Here is a 13,240-nt window from a genome sequence, read left to right as displayed (position 1 = left end):
ACACCATACCCACACACACACGTACGCACTCACACGCACACAGGCCAAAATCATCAATACCAGCTATTATTTAATTTATTCAGTCATTTAAATGTGCACCAGGAGGCAGCTCCCCATCAATTTAGAAGGTTTACATTAACAGGCTCATCCAAACAGGATACACAGCACTCTCCCGCCCTTTGAAAAGCAAATCATGTCGTTTTCAAAACGTGATGCAGATTTACTGAGAAAATAAAAAGCGTTGAAGAGAATAGGCTGTGCAGAAGGTGATCAATTAAAAGATTAAGCGTTTTGCAACACATGGATGCATCTGCATTTGGGCCTAATAGTGGGGCCATCAGCTCATTTTCAGGGGCCTGCCGCCTACTTAGGCGCTGTCCTCACATCAAAGCGTGCGCGTCTGCCCCGGCTATTCCAATCGGCAGAAAGGGATGCTAATTTAGCCCCCTTCATGTGTGGTGGTGAGAGACTCCTTCAATTAACTGGATTTCTATGGCAAAAGAGGGGTGGGGGGAAAGATGCAAAGAGAGTTGGTCTGGATAGGCAGTGTTTGTCATTAATTCAAAAGGTCCAGTATTTATTATTACCCCCACGCATCTGAGGCTTAAACACTAAAAACACAGTGCATCAAAGACGCCATGATGGGTTAAATAGAGACTATAATCAAATTAAAATATTACATAGGAGTAAATAGCTCTTTTATAATGATCTGACGGTTCTATTAAAGAAATGGGGGGTGCTTGAGATTTGTTTTATTGGTGGGAAAATTATCACTAGTTTACGGAGCCCTAATCAGGTGGGCTTCAAAGGGTCATCTTTGTTTGACTCATTTGTATCTGGAAGTAGAGACTGGGGGATACAGGGAGAAAATAATCAGGCACAGAACAAAAAGAGCAGATTATTTCAGATTAACAGTAGCAACCAGGTGCGTGAGAGGGTGAAAGGGGGCAAATTGGAAATGTGGATAAAATGCCAACGTGTGAATTACCAACTAGTACCCCCCCAAAAATGAGACAATATAGCCCGCAGTACCAAAAGCTTTCCGATTTAATGATGTATTGTTGAATTTACAAAGGATGTTTCAATGTCGAGTGCTATCAAAACTAAAAAAAAAGAGAAAAGGCGGAGAGCACTATGTTTTTAGTGTTTCCATAAGTGTCCTTTGTCATTATGACAACAATTTGACCATTAGATCTCTACCAATGGTCTAGCCATGGTCTTTGTACTCAGTTGCCGATTCCTTGTCATCAAACAACCTACACAAAGCTTTAGAAGGTGTACATGTTCTCTCAGATTGTATATAGTATTGTACTATTAACACTGTATGTGTAATATTGTACAACAACAAACCATATGTGTTATGCCTGAATTGACTTGAGCAGCTGTATTAAACATTTTCAGGTCATGTGCACTCAAGTCATGACTCATGAGCAATTGTAAGGAATATTATGGAATATTATGGAATCATTGTCAATAGCAGGAGCATTATTTATCTGAAATGTGTACAAACATTTGCATATTATTCCAACTTCAATAAGGTATATTAATATATAGTCCATATACTGCCTTTCCCCAAAAGTTAAATGGCCATGTCAGCTGTAAAGGGAAACCTGTTGTTGCGTGACTCCAGTGTGTTGTAAAGTAACTGTGCCGGTGTAGTGTCAGATGGTGTGCACCACCTTGAAGTGGGCCACGGTCTGTATCTCCTGCCCCTGCCGTTTCCTCAGGGCCTCCAGTGTGGCCAGCTGGGATATGTCGAAGCCCTCCAGGAGGCGAGTGTGGCCCCTGGGGCCCTCCTGGGCCCACTCTGGCTCTCTGGTCTTGGTCTGCTGAGGCAGGGGCGCCACCTTGGGCCGCAGGATGCACCTGGCATACTCCAGGGCCTGAAACACAATGGAAAATAAAGGTAACATTTGATTTATCACTGACAGGTATAATGACGATGCAGTATAATACCATTATAATTGATTGTAAGACTGTATGGTGCTCTTATAATTTCCTATATCAGGCCTATTGACTAAATAACAGCCACCTTGAGTCAATTGAACATTTGCTATAAAGACTTAAGATGACATAAAAGCTCATGCTTATAACAAGTAATAAAAGCATTATACCTGTAGGCTTTAAGTAAAGTGTTACAGAAGAATAGTTTGGAGATGGAGGGGGAGGGAAAGGTACACCTGCAAGAGCTGATAAACAACTAGGCTTTCATATGGCTGAGTGAACTTGGCGATTGAACTTTGTGACAGAATGTTGACGTGTCCGTAATCGTTCTCAGACTCGCAATCTCAGTGCATGGGGATTTAATTGTTATAGGTGCCAGTCAAAAGTTTGGACACACCTACTCATTCCAGGGTTTTTGTTTATTTTCAATACTATGAAATAACACATGGAATCATGGAGTCAAACAAATGAAAATATATTTTATATTTGAGATTATTCAAAGTAGCCACCCGTTGCCTTGACAGCTTTTCACAATCTTGGCATTCTCTCAACCAGCTTCATGAGGTAGTCCCCTGGAATGCATTCCAATTAGCAGGTGTGCCTTGTTAATTTGTGGAATTTCTTTCTTTCTTAATGTGTTTGAGCCAATCAGTTGTGTTATGACAAAGTACGGATGGTTTACAGAAAATAGCCCTATTTGGTAAAATACTAAGTCCATATTATGGCAAGAACACTTCAAATAAGCAAAGAGAAACGACAGTCCATCATTACTTAAGACATGAAGGTCAGTTAATACGGAACATTTCAAGAACTTTGAAAGTTTCTTCAAGTGCAGTCGCAAAAACCATCAAGCGCTATGATGAAACTGGCTCTCATGAGGACTGCCAAAGGAAAGGAAGACCCAGAGTTACCTCTGCTGCAAAGGATAAGTTCGTTAGAGTTAACTGCACCTCAGATTGCAGCCCAAATAAATGCTTCAAGTAACATACACATCACAACATCAACTGTTCAGAGGAGACTGAATGAATCAGGCCTTCATGGTCGAATTACTGCAGAGAAACTCGGACACCAATAAGAATATTTTTATTTAACTAGGCAAGTCAGTTAAGAACAAATTCTTATTTACAATGATAGCCTACCGGAGAACAGTGGGTTAACTGCGTTGTTCTGACTTTTACCTTGTCATCTCTGGGATTTGATCCAGCAACCTTTTAGTTACTGACCCAACGCTCTAACCACTAGGCTACCTGCTGCCCCAAGAAGTGACTTGCTTGGGCCAAGAAACACAAACAATTGGCATTAGACTGGTGGAAATCTATCCTTTGGTCTGATGAGTCCAAATTTGAGATTTTTGGTTCCAAATGCCGTGACTATTTGTGAACGGATGATCTCCGCATGAGTGGTTCCCACCTTGAAGCATGGAGGGGGTGTTATGGTGTGGGGGTGCTTTGCTGGTGACACTGTCAGTGATTTATTTAGATTACAAGGCACACTTAACCAGCATAGCTACCACAGTATTCTGCAGCGATACGTCATCCCATCTAGTTTGCGCTTAGAGGGACTTCAATTTGTTTTTTCAACAGGACACTGACCCCAAAACACCTCCAGGCTGTGTAAGGGCTATTTGACCAAGGAGAGTGATGGAGTGCTGCAACAGATGACCTGGCCTCCACAATCACCCGACCTCAACCGAATTGAGATGGTTTGGGATGAGTTGGACCGCAGAATGAAGAAAAAGCAGCTAACAAGTGCTCAGCATATGTGGGAACTCCTTCAGGACTGTTGAACAAAGCATTCCTCATGAAGCTGGTTGAGAGAATGTCAAGAGTGTGCAAAGCTCTCATCAAGGCAAAGAGTGGCTACTTTGAAGAATCTCAAATATAAAATATATTTTGATTTGTAACCTCTAAGGGATCGGTGTCCCTAATCCGGGGCGGTTGTTGCTCAATACGCGATAATGTGACTAGAATGACAATTCAGACAATTCCAGGACATAGACATAACGTATATGGGCAAAAAGCTCCCGAAGGCAATGCACCTCAGTGCTAGAGGCACTACAGGCCCTGGTTAAATTCCAGGCTGTACCACAACTGGAATCACAATTGGCCCAGAGTCGTCCGGGTTAGGGTAGGTTGTCATTGTAAATAAGAATTTGTTCTTAACTAACTTACCTAGTAAAATAAAAACAAAAGCTTAAATTCTTGTTAATCTAACTGCAGTGTCCAATTTACAGTAGCTGTTACAACGACAAAAACACCATGCTATTGTTTGAGTGCACAACAACGAAACGCTTTTATCACGGCAACTGGTTTGCTACATTTACCTCTGAAGCTAAATAATGTACTTACATTCAGTAATCTTGCTCTGATTTGTCATCCTGAGGTCCCAGAGATAAAATGTAGCATAGTTTTGTTTGAAAAAAATCTAGTTTAAATTCAAATGTTGGAACTGGGTTCTACAGTTTGACCCCACTGCTGGCTCTACCCGCCCCCGCCATCTAGATGTGTGGAGGTTAGTGTCTTTTCTGTAGGAAAGCTAATGATCGTATGACATTTCTGGAGGTGTAAACGTACATTTTTTATTACCATAGCATTTTTGTATGTTCTCTATAGTTGGGCTCCTAAGTGGCGCAGCAGTCTAAGGTAATGCATCTCAGTGCTAGAGGCGTCACTACAGACTCTGGTTTGATTCCAGGCTGTATCACAACTAGTCGTGATTGGGAGTCCCATAGGGCGGTACACAATTGGCCCAGCGTCATCCGGGTTAGGGTTTGGCCGGGGTAGGCCGTCATTATAAATAATATTTCGTTCTTAACTGACTTGCCTAGTTAAATTTTTTATATTTTTTTTGTACTTGAAAATGTATAAATTGACCAATTTCTCACATTTGGGCAAACTCCTGGCAGACTTGATACAAAATGTTGTGTAGTGTTGTAATTCTTCACTGGATTAGTATGAAACTTTGCACACACACTGCTGCTATCTTGTGGACAACATCTAAATTACACCTAAAATCCTATCTGAATGTATGGCCTTTCTCTTGCATTTCAAAGATGATTTTTGTTGTTGAAAAAGCATGTTTATTTGTTTGTATTATCTTTTACAATATCTAATGTACAGGCAGTTAGATTTGGGTACGTCATTCTAGGTGAACATTTTTAAGAGTAATGTTGGTTACTACATGATTCCATATGTGTTATTTCATAGTTTTGATGTCTTCACTATTATTCCATAATGTAGAAAAAAATATTAAAAAAGAAAGAAAAACCCTTGAATGAGCAGGTGTGTCCAAACCTTTGACTGGTACTGTAAATAACTAAAAGTGGGGACTGGAGTTGCAATACACTGAAGCTGACAGATGATGATGATGGACAAATTGACTGAGGAAACCGGGATGAGATGGATGAACTTGTTATGAAGCAATGTACTCTCTCTTTCTGTTAGTTTTTTCTTTCTTTAACTCTCTCTCTCTGTTTGTCTCTGTCTCTTCACCTCTAAGTCATTTTCTCTCTCACCCCCACTCTCTCTCTCCCGAAGTCTCTCTCTGTCTTTCTAATTCTCTCTCTGTCTATCTGTCTGTCTGTCTGTCTGTCTGTCTGTCTGTCTGTCTGTCTGTCTGTCTGTCTCTCTCTCTCTCTCTCTCTCTCTCTCTCTCTCTCTCTCTCTCTGATTCTCTCTCGGTCTCTCTCTCTGTTACCTTCCTTCTGGGAACCATGTTGTCCTTGTTGTCACTGCCCAATGGGTTCTTGGCGTCCGGCAAAAGGTAATCCTACTTATCTTCTTGTTCTGCTCACGGATCACATTTGAATACAGCTTCTGTCGTCTCATTTTCTTGTCCTGGGCCATGTTGTGAAAGAACAGAGAGCGAGAGCAGAGGGGGAGATTACAAAAGGGTGGGTTTAATTAACTGAGCCATTTCTCCCTTAAGGCCTTATTCTCTTTGTGTATACCTTGGCGGAGCCTCTCCACACCGCCCGACAAAACCAAATACAACAAACCATTCAGCGGGCCTATCAACATTTACACATATCATTCACTAATAGGGCCAGCCCTAGAGACAGAGGCAGCCTCAATCTAGTCCAAATTGGCCATACATGCTCACTTTTTACTCTCAGGGATTAACAAAAGATACATCAGACCCCAAATACCACTCAACCTTCCAGGGATACTCTCATTTGCTTTGTAAATCCAATTTAATCTGTTCAGAATGAGGCAAGTCATTAATGAGAAACAGGGACAGAGGGGCGGGAGATAATGGAAGCACAAAGAGACTATTGAAGATCATCAGCCAAATAAAATGAACTGGGTAAATGGATTTATGGGCGATCTAGTCATTGCTGTTGTCTGCTTTATAACTACCTTCATTGTTGTTTTATTAAAACAAACACTTATTGTTTAAGTGTTAAAGTTAAATAAGTGTTTCAAGTTTTGTAAGTCGCTCTGGATAAGAGCGTCTGCTAAATGACTTAAATGTAAATGTAAAGTTATACGTGTTAAAAGTAATAATTTCTTCAAATGTTCAATTTAAGATTACTGAATGAAGTAAAGCATAGTGTACAGGATTTCTGGAAGCCACACGGCCATATTATTATGATGGACTGCTTATAAGGTGGGAAGAGGCACACTGTAAGTTCTGTGGTGGTGTAATCAGGCCCAAAGCAGCCAAGATTCACGTCCTGAAACAGCTGCTTGTAGTCCTTCAGGGAGGAGGCCTAAGACAATACATGTACACACACACACACACACACACAGGTAAATGCTAAATATTTGTCACGCCCTGACCATAGAGAGCCATCGGTTCATTAGGTCAGAACGTGACTGGGGGGATTATCTAGTTTATAGATTTCTAGGTTGGTGGTTTGTGTGGTTCCCAATTAGAGGCAGATGGTAATTGTTGCCTCTAATTGGGGATCATATTTAGGTAAGCTTTTTCCCCACCTGCATTTGTGGGATGTTGTTTGTGTTAGTGTGTTTGGGCACTACGTCCTCACGGTCTTTGTAAGTTTTGTTATTTTGTTTAGTTCGTTTCACTTAAATAAATATGTGGAACTATGCTCACGCTGTGCCTTGGTCCGCTAATTTCCAAGATCGTGAGAGAATATCCCACCAGCAAAGGACCAAGCAGCGTGAAAATGAGGTAAGGACGTTTTGGACTTGGGAGGACATGAGACCCTTCCTTGGCAGGAGTCGCCAAGGAGCATGGAAGGACAGCGACGACACCGGGGACCACAGCCACAGAAACCCCAAGATGCTTTGGGGGAGGGGGCACTTGGAGCTGGCGGTCAAGCAGAGGAGGGTGCCAGAGCCTGTTTGGGAGTCGGAGGAGGAATTTGAAGAAAGATTCTGGAGAGAGGTGGTAGCGATGAGAATGCTGCCGTGCTGAAGAGCGTGACACGAGTCCGGTACCACCTGTACCGGCTCCACGCACTAGGCCTCCAGTGCGCATTTACAGTCCAGAACCTTCCGGCGACGGTCGACGGTTCTGGAGCTTCCAGGCAAGGCGTCCAGTCCTGTTCGAGGGTGGGAGCCTTCCTCTGTGCTGATGCCCAATCCAGGCACGGCGGCCAACTCAGCTCCATGGCCGGAGTCTTCCTCGGCGCCGGTGCCCAGTCCGGGTGCGGCGTCCAACCCAGCTCCATGGCCGGGGTCCTACTCTGCGCCGATGCCCAGTCCGGGCACGGCGTTCTACCTGGCTCCATGGCCGGACCCGTGGTCTGGGCGGGGGCAAAGACCCGCACCGGAGCTGCCACCGACACTAGTCACCCCCTCTACCCTCCCCATTTGGTTTCAGGTTTTGCGGCCGGAAGTCCGCACCTTTGGGAGGTACTGTCACACCCTGACCATAGAGAGCCCTCGGTTCTCTATGGTGTTTAGATCAGAGCGTGACTGGGGGGGTTATATAGTTTATAGGTTTCTAGGTTTGTGTGGTTCCCAAATAGAGGCAGCTGGTAATCGTTGCCTCTAATTGGGGATCATATTTAGGTAGGCTTTTTCCCCACCTGCATTTCTGGGATATTGTTTGTTAGTGTGTTTGGGCACAATGGCCTCACGGTCTTTGTAAGTTTTGTTATTTTGTTTTGTTAGTTTCACTTTAATAAATATGTGGAATTATACTCACGCTGCGCCTTGGTCCGCTCATTTCCAAGATTGTGACAATATTACTAGAGAATAGTTATTATACAGGCAGGTGATGAGAAACACACACATACATTAGATTTGTTTCCGGAAAAGATGCCTGCCTAAGTACAAAAATATTACATTTTTCCTTTACACTGGTCACTCCTAAGTGCCTGTATGTTTGGGTCTTTTAGTATAAAGAGGGAGTGTGTATTGCACCCTGGGGAGTAGAGTCCAAGGGACAGGTTGACAGAGATGCTCTCTCTTAGGCAGAGAGAGAGGGTAAGCGCCTTAATCCGCTATGTACGTCTGAGGTGCACTCAAGAAGCAATCCACAAGCTGCCCCAGACAATAGGGGACTAATCATTCCAGATCAGACTGGCTCCTTTTAGGGGCTCAGGCCACTTTGGAATTAGCCATTGGTCATGGACACTGTGGGACGGCTTCTTGTTTTGTTTTTATCTTTCTTTCTTTTCAACCCCCTCCCCACCCTCATCCGCTTTCACTTTTGTGATACCCTCCACATTGGGGTGTTTTACAAATCTACCCTGTAATCTTGTCAGATGATGGTGAACATGGCAAAGTGGGGATACATGGAGAGAAAAGGGGCAGGCGGAGAGGCTAGTGGCAATTGTGGTGTAAAGTGACCTCTAAATACACATACACTGATGGGTTAGGGGGAAAAAAGCTAGTCAGATCCAAACTTGGCAAACGTAACCACCGTAAGAGCATCAATTACCTATCGATATCCTTTCATACACTGGCCCGTGCTACTATCACTGGGTTTCCAATCTATGCTTAAAATATGGTAATGTGATAAAATACACTTTCTCAAACTAATTGGTACCTTAATTATCAGTAGAGTATCTATTTACGTTAGCTACCTACTAAATAGAAAATAGTAGGTTACGTTATAACATTAACTGAGTGTTTTGTCTTAAAGTGAATATCTACTACTGTATGTGGATGTCTGCAGTCTGCTACACTACCTTATGGGGCTGACTTTCTCTGTTCATCAGTGGAACACACCTGCAGGGCTCAAGGTGGTGAATGACAAAGAGGCCGTCATTATATGCAGATGGACGTCTTTGCCTCACTTGCTCTCTTTTATTCACCTTATTTTCTAACAACTGGATCCGGCCTGTGAGGGGGTTAAATCTGGACAGCGGGTGGTTTGATTTTAAAAAATTAAACCACTGTGGGGGGAGGACAAACTCAATATACTTTAAAATGACTAAAACCAAATCGACTGTGTCCAGCTCGCTAATAATCACCTAAATTAAAGCGAGACAAGTATCAAAAATACCAAAAACGAAGGATAGTGGAAAATCTTTATGACGGCAAAGAAATATAACTAATTTTCAGTGCGCACTGAAACACTACAAGAAACACTACGTGTCCCTGATTTATTCCACTGCAGTAAAAGGTTTAAGTGCATCTTACAGGAATGAGACAATTAACCTGCTGTTTTGCATTCGTTGCCACTAAAGGGCCCCTCCTTTAGTAGTTCCGTTTGTAAAGGAGAATGTGAGGATATCATCTGTCGTCAAAGCACATTGTTTGTGTGACTTGTGTGACTGATTATGCCCTTTGAGATTAGGCAAATGGCTGTTGTGTACTGTAATTAGCCCAGTAACCATATTGAGAAATGTAACAATAGCCTGGCTAGTTAGTGTGGCAATTACAGATGAACACACACACACCTTGTAAGTGACTCTCTCATTTCAATTGTTTCCCTCTCCTCATCTGTGCCAGGTAGCCCTCAGAGCTGCTTCTCTGCATGGAGGTAAATCTCTGTACGGTTCTGTCACTGCCCAGCTCCCATCATTGTTTTACCTATAGAGGGCACCATTGTGTAGGAGCCGGAGGAGTATTGCGTCTAGGAGGTGCAAGTAGACGTGTGACCATCCTCATCATCATACTGCAGGATAATGCGGTTTTCACTGTGCCATGGGGCGTTCTCCTGGTGCCAGAGGTGCAGTGGAAGGAGTGAGTGCTTGGGTGGGTGGGAGTCAGGTTTGACGAGGATAGCGTTCCTAAGCGGTACGTTAGCATTAGGCCTGTATCCATCTGTTGACTGGGGCTTCCATTGGGGCCCAGGACCGCTACAGGGTGAGGTTATGGTGAGTACCACGTCCTGGTGACTGTGTTGCAGGAAAGGGAGAGGTGTTGAGGTTGATGTTGAGGTGGACGGTGGGGGGCTGTCTTAAGGATATGCGTTGGCACATGTGTGGCCAGTCTCCAGTATGCTAGACTGGAAGTCTGTGCCACTGTGCTTGGAGGCGGGGTTAATGCTGTGGTTGGTGGTGAGAGTAAGAGTGGGAGTGAGCCTGGATCCTGGCTGTGGGTCTAGGGATGTCAGTGGGGGGGCTCAGGTAGTAGTCTCTCTGTCTGGCTTTGCCCACCTGAGTTTGGGATTGACTGTCCACTGAGCTTTACTGTCTTAGGAGATCTGAGTAACCTGTGAGTAGGGATTGTAAAAAACAGAACACACATGTGGAATAACATCACAGTAACCAATAGGCTAACAGCGATATGATCAGCTCAACATCAACAATAATGAAAAAACAAAGTACCAGTTCAGGGTTCGGTCAATATCAATGATGTAGGAAATGGAAATAACGCTTGATCGATGAGTCTTACAGTCTGTAATGCATCTAAGAAGGACCCTATCTGACCAAGGAAAATATGGTAATAATAACCAAATATTTCAAGAACTAGGAGGATTCCAATGTACTGGACACTTTCTTTAATTGATAAACAACCTCAATGTACTTCACATGATGGAGAAAAAACAAAAAGTACTTAAAATTATTATTTTAAACCATCACATTTTCAAATTGTGAACAACATAAGAGGGGTATCATCTGTTCCTTAACTCAACGTATCAGTGGGACGATGGATGGATGATTCCACCCAAAATGCAGAAAAAATACCCCTCTTTCCTTATGTAACTGATGCTTTGTGGCTATTGTCGTGGCCATGTACAGAGAGGGCCTTTCATGTAATGTCGGAGCTCCTCTGAGCATGGCCCTCACAAATTATTCTGCCGGGCTCCGAGGCTGTGTGCCTCAGCATCTAATGCCTCTGATTTAGCAAACACCAGCTTTCCCTCATTCTAATGGGAAAATATTTACACTCCTCTCCTCTGCCAAGGCGGCATTAGGGTGACCGCTCAAGTGCTCAAAATAATGATGCTTCTCCCTTCCCCTCGCTTTTTCCCGCCTGTAGAGGCTCCGTTTCAGGAGTGTTTTCGGGCGAAGGCCCTATTGTGCCTCGACAACTCTATCAGACGAAGATTGGGTCTGTCGTGGGGGTAAAATGAAAATCCCAGGTGACAGTAGTGCACCCACTGTGCAGACATTTTCATCTTGAGCAGAAAGCCCCATGCTGGAAGTTATGCGTTATAAGGCAATGAGGGTGTTTTCGTAAGCAACCCCCACCAAAAACACACACAGGAGAGAAAATCAATGGGATCATAATGTGAAAAGGAGTGGAGAGGGTCCCACCTTGAGTTGCTGGGTTTTTTGGAGCCACCTCAGCTCTGGGTCTGAATTGTCCTCTTCGCTTTCCTTCTCCTGGCTCCCACCAATGGTAATCTCCTCAGTAGTATCTTGAAATCTTTGGATAGAAATGGAGAAAAGATTAAGGAGAGTGGGGCAAAAAGTGTCATTCAAAATTATATATATATATTATTATATATATATATATATTATTTTAGTAGTCTGCACAACAATCAATTCCCTCACGTTTCGGCCTAAGCTTCCACAAACCCTCACATTATATCCATTCTCCTTCATGTTGTCCTATAATGCACCGTTTTTGAGAGAGAATGTCTTCAGCTAATGCCGTAATGAAAATCATTTAGTTAACTTGGAGGCCTCCCTTGGCATCCCAAGGACAATCTGAGAGGATCGATGGTATTGACAGACTGAGGAGTTCCTTGTTGAATGCCACTAATTCTGGGAGAGTGAATAGGCGAAGGTCAGAGAGAGTGAGTGGATGGAGTTGTAATATATCCATCAATAAGTGTGGCGTCAAACTGTTCTGTCTATCTGCTGAAAGGCCAGGTATGCGGGGAGCTGGGCTGATAACACGATGCCGTGTCCTCCCTATCTGGGCAAGAAGGCACACAAATGATAGCTAAGCGGCGAAAAAAGCAGAACCGGTGTTGCAATAAAAAGCAAATTAAAGTAACTGAATGATATTCTATTTTGGTCTGAAGAGGGACATTTTTGTATTACTATCATGGTGGGATTTGGTGCAGGATACGTGTGACGTTATGTCCTCTAACAGAAACTGGTGCTAAAATGGCTGCCAGCTAATAATCTAGGTGGACCAAAAGAAATCAGTAGGAATACATTTTATGAGTAGTAGCCTAACTTCTCAATGTGAAACTAGGGGAAACTAGACCTATATTGTATCATTTCAATGGCAAATATTTGAAAAATAGGTCTCTTTAAATGCTGATATTTAAAGATTGGTTTTGTAACTAAGTTAGTTGTTGGTCATTTGGCACATCAAACTCAAGGTGATCCTAACAGTGTCCAGGTGTGACACTGTTGGAGCAGCATTTGTTTTGTGTATAGATCAGTAACAGGTGTCAATGATTCCGCCACATACACCATCCATCCACCCACCCACCTCTCTCTCCCCAGCTCTCCCATGGCAAGACAGGCCACAACCTCTGCCCGTGCCCCCTGCCACTGCCTTTTGTCAGCCATTATAAAAGTCCCAATCAATTGGAGCCAAATGATCTAAGCCAAATTGCATTTTGAGCATCGTAAGCTGTGTAATATCTATTCTGCTAAATTGGGGTCGTAATTGTCCTCCTCTCGGCGAGATGGGCCACAACAAAGTCCAGGCAATCGCGGCATGCCATTTTACCTCGAGCCGCCCAGGAAATATCAGCTTTTGCAATGAAGACTTCAAAGGGCTGCGGATCTTGGATTGCTATTTGCTTGCTATTGTGGCCAGGCCCAGGCAATCTTGATTAGGTGTTTACACTGAGGTAGGGTATATAGTGGCAGAGAGCCCCCGGGAGGCTTTGGTCTAAAGCTATTAAGAGATTGTACATTATGTCCCATGGCTTTGAAGTGAGGGCCTGAGAGACAGGCGAGGGACTCGGCGGGCTGAGTGCAATAGCTGAAGATTGCTGCTGCTACTTCTGTCTTTATCAA

General features: G+C 43.5%; 1 pseudogene; it reads right to left on the bottom strand.

Annotated features, from left to right (window-relative positions):
* Window positions 1–1,661: 1,661 nt before the first annotated feature.
* LOC135563705 (uncharacterized) lies at window positions 1,662–12,784 on the bottom strand (annotated as a pseudogene).
* Window positions 12,785–13,240: the final 456 nt, after the last annotated feature.

Source organism: Oncorhynchus nerka, linkage group LG22 (assembly GCF_034236695.1).
Source record: "Oncorhynchus nerka isolate Pitt River linkage group LG22, Oner_Uvic_2.0, whole genome shotgun sequence".
NCBI lineage: Eukaryota > Metazoa > Chordata > Actinopteri > Salmoniformes > Salmonidae > Oncorhynchus > Oncorhynchus nerka.
The sequence above is the reverse complement of the archived record's forward strand: the minus strand, read 5'-3'. Positions and strand labels throughout refer to the sequence as shown.